This window comes from Plasmopara halstedii (genome assembly GCF_900000015.1).
Source record: "Plasmopara halstedii genome assembly, contig: Scaffold_526, whole genome shotgun sequence".
NCBI lineage: Eukaryota > Oomycota > Peronosporomycetes > Peronosporales > Peronosporaceae > Plasmopara > Plasmopara halstedii.
In genome coordinates this window covers 691,850-698,008 of record NW_020187446.1, presented here as the reverse complement: position 1 = coordinate 698,008, position 6,159 = coordinate 691,850, and positions in this window count along the sequence as shown.

Genomic DNA, 6,159 nt, shown 5'->3' with positions numbered 1-6,159 from the left:
TTGTCTACCAGACTGAGTGTCCTACGACACGTTCGCGATGCGATGGCTGAAAGCCAAGCACCGTATCTACTTCGGTGAAAACACCACAGGCTCAACCCCATTTTGCTCTATTCGCCGAGCCGCCTCACCTACCATCCGAAGACTGGGGTACGATGAGACTCCCATACGAGCTGTATTAAGGTGGACTTACTAGCTTTATTGTGGGTTAGGGTGCACTTAGTAGTACCGACTTACGCCAAGACTTTGAACTGTGTACACACTATTTCTCCAGTCTATCTAGTGACTCCCATATTTGTAACAAGCCCGCGCCATCTCTCTGTTTGCATTGCATCTTAACCATCTCCTCAAGGCTCACCAAAGATTGTACGTGGTAAAAGAATTTATTTAAAAGTATAAATTTTCTATACATTTTTTTTGCATGTATGTTTTGCCATTGTCGCAAAATATTTATTGCTAAGTACATTTTTTTGCTTTTTTATCATTTTTTGTTTTGGAGGGGTATTTTTCTATTAATTTGAAGAAAGGAATATTCTTTTCATTCTCGCTATGTTTTGTTTGAAAGTGATATTTTTCATGTGTTATCCAAAAATTAAGCTATCATATTGCTTTACATGAGACTTACAGCCCACATGTCTTCTTCAAGAAAACCCGATAGGCCCCACGAGTATCAATATTTTGATATTTCTTAATTCACGCTTTCACAAAAGTATAGTGTGTATCTTTTACAGTTGTAGCGGAGTTTATCTTGCGCAATTGCACAAAACGCGATAGAATAGTACGTACTCCGTTTAACTCACACTATGCATTAATCTAGTTCTATTACTGTAGACAAGAAGACAGTGAAACTAGTATCTAATTATGCTAGTCCTGTTTTATCTAGACACTCTTGAATAATACGAAAACAGCAATTTGTTTTGTACTTGGGTGAAAAATAGCCAGTGAGCTGGATGTTTTTCAATGCGGACTTTAGGAGTAAAGGATTTTTCTGTGCGAGGCACACGGCAAGGCCGCTACAAGTAGTCAACTCAGCGACCAAATCCGAAACAGGATGTAATTAAAGAAACGCAAGAAGTTTTTGTCTCTGGGTGCTCCAAGGGTATAGCATGAATAGCGGTTCAAGACCATGGAGAGGGCTAAAGGCGTTTTGTTGGCTATAAAAATAAACAGTCGTCGGAAGGAGCAGAATGTGCTCAAACAGAATTCGATAGAATGAAGTCGACTACTTTAAGCGTCAAATTGTGATGGGTTTAGTCCCGTTACACATCTTACGTGAATCACATACATCTGTGTGTGGTTAACATTAATCTTCTGAATCTTGCGTAGTTGTATATCCCTCAATTCTGTTTTATCAAAATTGGAGGCACTTATCAGTTCAGGGAGGTTTTAAGGTCTATTGGCCATAATAAATGCCCCTATACCTTTCCTCGTTCACGTAAATTAACAGCTCGCTGGAAATGAGCAACATGCGGTTAGGCGTGTCAACTGATTGAAGTCTTTCTCAATATGTGCGTGCATACGGACGGGGACTCCCCGTTACACAAGCTCCTCTAAGGTCAAAGACTGGACTTTCCCTACGGACAAGAGAGGCGTTGATAATCATAAATTCAAATTTGCTCTTAACGAATCAACAGTCGGGCTCAAATAGGATAAAGCGCACGTGAGTATTCACTCACGTGCGATAGCGCTGTAAGCGCGGCAATCCCAGCGTGGTAAGTATTTATACGATACCGGACAAGTAGTTGTGCGTGTGAGATCAAAATGTCGCCTCAACGGGGGCATTGGTTAGCGACTTCTGTCCCGATATTACGAACTTCGTCAACGAGAATCTGCTCCAAAAGCTTCCTCGTCCACCCGGTCTCGCTTAGAAGAGTGGTGAGTATCGCATCGAATACGGGACACAGCTCCGATACTGTGCGATTCCGTTGGGCACGGGAGGGGGATGGTCTATAAATGCGGTTAAGGCTTAGAACTCGACCAACCTTTATGGGAAAAGTGATTTGACAAGCAGCACCATGTTTCCCACAGCTATTGCAAACGATGGCAAAACCAAACACTGATGTTCAGCTTTACCATTCCTCTTTTTGCGACTGAAACGAAGGGTCCAGAACCATATAGGGTCATTTCACAGACGATTTGCTGGCAAATCATGGGATTCAATTGGTGAAGAATGGTCGACCGGAACAATTTTTTTATATCTGAGGAATGTCGAAATCAGTGAGCCTTAGATCTTAAGGATGCGACGCTATCTACAAAACATTAAGCTCACAGCCACAGGATGCCGGTTGTGGAATCATCGTATTGGGGTTTGTTAGATCATGGAGCGTATTTGGACATCTAGATGCATCGTAAATTATGTACGACACGCAGCTATTTATAAAAGTAGACAGTACACGAAGGCATTCAAGCTACCAAATACAGATACCATAATCGCGCTCCTCATGGTGAGAACATGTAAGATTGCCACGGTACATCTCTCATGAAGAGATGTACCTTGGGTACTGAATTCTGGTGAGAGTGCCAAAGACTACCGTACTCAATTCGCAATGGATTATAAAAATGCACCTTCTCACCCATCTTAAAGCCTTACAAACAGCTGCAGTGAAGCAAATGATCGACTGTAACGTCAATATATGCTTGACCTACAAAGTTCAATGCGCGATTTTAGCTTAAATGCTATGGACAATGGATTAACTGAAAGTCGAAGGGAAGGAGTGTCTTGCACGTTTCATAGGTTTAATAAGTCATTATCCGACTTTTGCTATAGGTAGATGTGCTTTTGAAAGGCGCACGAAGTTGCGGCAGCGTTGAGCTGGTCATGGAAATGTCTAAGATTGTTAGCAATTATATCGTTAAGTGCTCTGAGCAAAAGTCGTGAGGATGGAGCGGAAGTTAGCTGCAATGCCCAGAGTGTAAAATTGACAGATAGAGATAAGCGACGATATGTCAAGATTTTCGGATTGTATATCGGATGATACAAAAAATAAGCATCTACGGATCGAGGTTTCGAGGTTAACTCTTATCTGGACAAGTGTTCACAGCTCTAAGTTGGGATCACAATAGAATGGACGAAACTTCACGTCTGTTTGTCGTAGTCTTTAGTCAGAAACAAATCGGAGCGACTTTGCACTGCATTCTCTTGGGTAAACCTTTAACGGAGTCAGTTCTGTTTATTGTGTTCAAGCGACTCACACTTCAGTTTAATTGTGCAAAATGCAATACTGTATAATTGAACAACGTTTACGTTACACGTTTATTCAGTTGTGAATATTCGTGAGTACCGACACTTTGGTAAATAGAAGATGATACGCTAAAGAGAGGTCCGCGATTCAGGTGGGCTGTTAGGCTCACGTCAATCTAATAATCTATTTATCATAGTGTGTAAAAAATGTACATCTATTGCGTTAGCTTTAACAAAGAACATCATAAATATTTGTGACTTCTGAAATAGCAAGGCAAAATAAGTTATCGTTTTAAGTTAGAGGCTCTCGGCTCCATTCTGGGTGCCACCTCGGCGAGCGACATACGCTGATGCTTTGCACCAAGGCTTCATCTTTGCAAGATGCAAAGCGCTTTATTAAAAATCTACTATATATAAAAGCCATAGTTGCAATGAAAAGATTCAGCTATTAATGTTTACTCGGATTGTTCGCCTCAGTCAAAATGAAATTCATTCACTGAGTGGCAACACTGTGTGAATTGTCCACCTTGCGAAGCAAAGAAAACCCATATTTTTTTGCGATGAATTAAGTTGTAATAATAGTCACATACGATTCTCACTTTTTCTCAATACTGTTGAGAAAGCAGTCCTTAGTGTGTGTGTACAAGGAATTGCAGGACGATAACATCACTGTACTGTTATGGTTAGCAGCAGCGAAGGAGCTGAGCTCATCATCCGAAATGGTAGAGTCATCAATAAAAACACTCGAAGAATTGAGAACCTCATTTGATAAAAGTGTTTCTTCAGATGCGGCTGGCAGCAGCCCCTGTATAATTGGTTTGGAAATTCATACCTTTAATAGACACCGAGATACCAAAACTTGTTAAGATTGACCATTACAATATTTGTAATGTTAAAATCAACATTTTTGCCAAATGTGCATGGCTGAATAGCATTCAATTAAAGTACTTGCCGTGTCATACTTTTTCCTACTACGATGTGGACCACACATTAAAATACACTTAATATTTTTGTAGTTTAAGACACTGCGCAAAAGTGACCCCTCCACGCGACCACTACGCCTATATTTTACTTTAGTCTCTACCTGCTGTTCAGAACGTACCTGTGCCAAGTTTCTGATTCTGTATACCAAATCAAATGGCCCAAAGAGATCCACCAAAAGCACTTGCTCGGCAACGGACGCGATTGATAAAATCATCGGCAAGGACGCACTGTTCTCCGTTCCGTTTAATCTTCGAGTTCTGACCAAAAACTGCCGCCCTGATCTGGCGATAAACGGCCTAGCCGTTACCCAAGAGAGAGGCGTTCATTGTGCTTATCCTCTGCGCTGCACGAGTCTCAAACTCCCTGCACTTTTCTTCAACAGAAAGTGTTTCGACAAGCCGTCGCGGAACATACGACGACGTCTAGCTCGATAATAGTAAACTAGAGTTAACTCAAGCAGCACAGCCTACTTGACTACAAGCGCAAGAGACTTTTGCTTAAATTGCGTCGCAATTAAGCTACTAAATCGTCCGAAATACTCCCTGCAATCGTGTAGACCTATGTGAATGGGCCTTCTGATTGCACTTAAGACGATAAAATACAGCAAAGTCGCGCTGCGAGTATTTCCAACCCACAGTGCCCTTCTTTCCTAAAAACGTTAGCTGCGCCTGGAACACAGCGATTGAGTAGTACCGTATTCTTCATGAGCGATGATTTGTGGATCTTGGGAGTTGAGAAAACTGCCACTGGATAAATGACTCATTTCGGACACTGGGTGAAAGAAACACGCCGTCTGATGGGTCTTAAGGCTTCACTGGACAGCTTTAGCGAACAGGACATTCGCCAAATGTCATTGCATTGTTGAATTATTCATGTCCATACGACGCAAACTTTGGGATGATAATTCATCATCTTGAGAATCTGTAGTTAACAAACTGCTCGTCTCCATGTGACAGCTATAACAGATAACAATCTAGATTCTTTTAACACAGGGTTGGTTGCCTCCCACTACTGAGTAGCACGCTGCGACCAGCAGTCTTGCCGCTTCTCTTTAGGGGATGATGGAGATGTTGCGCTGGATTGTAAGCGCGAGGAGCGAGTCGCAGGTGGGTAGACATCTGCCGGCACAGATCTATAGGCAACAGATGGACCACTTTCACGTGTAATAGATGGTGGACCGGCCGGTCTGCAGGGGCCGGTCAGTTCGGGATAACTGGTGGAGTTTTCCATTCCACTCGCCCTGGTGCCGTGGCAGCCATCTCGGTTGCGATGCCACACCAATTCTCATCAAAAGTCACAACGTGTGGCTGAGGCTTATATTAGCTAGATCTCAAATTTGTTCACCGACCTTCGTTATTGCACTGCCAGGCTCAAACACCTCAATCTTTATAAAATCGCTTGGTGCAATGGTGGAGAGGTTATCTCAGCTACAGGGCTGGTAGAAACATTGCTTTGTTTGCAAAAGAGCTCTTCACATTCGACAACTTATCTAGATCGAAATCGTGGTATGGATTTAGAATGATCACGCAGAACGCTGGATGCGTGTACTATCTTCGAGATATTCTGATGACAACTTTATCCCTTTTTCGCGACGTCAAATGTAGTGCGGTCACAACTTGGTCTTATAGACCGCTGAAGGTTCAACCATTTATCCACGATTTTTTGTGTGTTTCGCGTATTTCTAGCTTTGGCGTGTTGCTTTTCTTGCCTTCGCTCATTGCCATAGCATCGCGCACCCTTCGCATGACGCCCAAACTCATCAAGATAACGTCACCAATTTTGCTACGAAGCGCAGCAGGGCTGATACAGCAAGTCGATTGTCTACCGACACCTGCACCGCTTCGTTGCGTTGACAAAGGCGCCCGAGGGCTTACGTGATTATTTTTGTGACGTAAATCTGTGGTATGTACTGCTTTGTTTAACGCAAACTCCATGAGCACGAGCAAATCGCTACGGCACCGCGATCTCTCCTCGCAAGTGCTCTGGATGGTATCCCC